Here is a 2,115-nt window from a genome sequence, read left to right on the forward strand (position 1 = left end):
CAGCAATTCCTCTACTTGGTATATATCCATAAGAAATATGAGCCAGTACATGAGTAGATATATGCTCACCAATGTTTATCGCAGCTCTATTCACAATAGCAAAAAGATGGAGACAGCCTAAGTGCCCATCAATGGAAAAATGGATAAACAAACTGTGGTACATACACACAATGGAATATTATGCTACCTTGGAGAATAACAAGGAAGCTGCAAGCCACCGTATAATATGGATGAACCTTGAGGACATTATATTGAGTGAAATTAGTCAGTCACAAAAGGACAAATGTTGCATAAGACCAATATTGTAAAAGCTTAGTAAAAGATACCCATACTAATAGGAAAAAAAAAATCTTTGTTGGTTACCAGGGGTGGGAAGGAGGGGATGGTAGAGCACAGGGTAGGGGACAGATATTATAGTTTGGGTGTTGAGGATGGCAGTATACCTGAAGGGGTATGGGGATGGTAGAACAAGGTAGATAGGGGAACACTTACGTAAGTTTGCATGGGCTAAAAGGACAGAGGGAAATAGTGATATATGCTCAACCTTGGAATAACAAGGCTCTGTGACACTGGGATAGAGGCATAGTCTGAAGAGGGGAAATAATACTAAGATGCTTGACTGTCTTATTAATGTTGTTTTCCCTTGCCTACTATTGTAAAATAAACACTTGAGGGGGATAGAAAGTAATATAGGGAAGCATGATTATAAAAAGCTTGTAAGCCCATCTTCAGCCTATCACTGATTGGAATACCTAAAAGGGGTTCTCGAACTTGCCCAATGAAACAGGCCTCTTATGGAGCCTTTGTAGTGTACAGGACCTTAGGTGGACTACTGAGTCCCATTCAGAACCTTTTGAGGTGGTGCATTCCCATTTCAATGTACAAGCAGACCAGCCTGGAGTAGCTAGAGGAACAGAAGACAAGTCTTGAAAGAAAGATCAGTGAGAAAAATCCAAAACAAAAATGGCAGTCTGATTGGCTACTACAAGAACAAGCAAGTTGTTTCCTGGGAAGCCATCAAGGCAAGCAATCAAGTCCCTTCAGGACAAACTCCCCTCCAAGACTGAAACTCAAAGGAAACACATGAGCAGTTGGTCTACTGGTGCGTGGAAGAGAGGGAAAGGCAGCAAAGATGATATGGGCTGAGTTAGACCACATTCCATAGACTCTCATCAACCTGGAGATGAGAGAGAGAAGAGGAAAGGCTGGTTGGTCTGAAGTATGATGAGACCTGGGAACTCCTGAGCTCATGGACAAGGACATAACCACAGAGGTCTAGAACTGAGAGTGAAGCATCCAGCTGATATGAAGTGAGGGAAGATACACAAGAACACCTAAACATGAAGATAGTACCCATTTGACCTAGCTTTGATGGCTTGATGATCAGAACTCGACTAGAGGAAGATAAAAAAAATTTGACAAAAGGAAACAAGTTTAAATTGCTGCAATTTGAGGAACTTGACCTATACTTATGGATGTAGTAGCTCAAAATACCAACTGACAGGGAACGAATCTTCACATCAAGGATCAATCCTAAGCCCTCTGTACACAGGGTTGATAAGGACAGGCAATTTAGACATTGGCTACCTGAAATGGGGGGGACAATAAAGGCATGAAGTGACTGGCTATCAAGTTTTCAAGAGGAAGTTTAGTTTCAGAGTGTGCAGGGGAAGGTAGAATCCCCCACTGAATAGTTTTCATCTAGTCTAGACGGGCCTGGTGAAAGGAGATGGGAATAAGATTCTTATGACTCAAAATTGAGTAATTGTTATTATGATTAATTGCGATGATAACAACTGTAAAGGTAGAAGTTTTGTAACAAATAGGGGGGAGTAGTTAATCTTACAATCCAGGAACAGAGGACCCTAGGACCATCAAGAGAGAAGAGCATGAGCGAAATATGGGACCATATTCAGAGAGGCAGTGACACCAGAGATGGAGGCAGAGACGATGACATGGAGAGGGAGAGTAGCTGAGGACTCCAGACTCAGGAAAGTGAAAGGATGTGTGCTGGCAGCCAGGAGGCAGGCTTGCAGAATGTGTCCTTTGGTTGGTTGTTTAAATAATCATACATTCCTGAGTGTTTCTGTGTACATTCAAAAACAACAACAACAA

The sequence above is a fragment of the Chrysochloris asiatica genome, unplaced genomic scaffold, assembly GCF_000296735.1.
Source record: "Chrysochloris asiatica unplaced genomic scaffold, ChrAsi1.0 scaffold00124, whole genome shotgun sequence".
Taxonomy (NCBI): Eukaryota; Metazoa; Chordata; class Mammalia; order Afrosoricida; family Chrysochloridae; genus Chrysochloris; species Chrysochloris asiatica.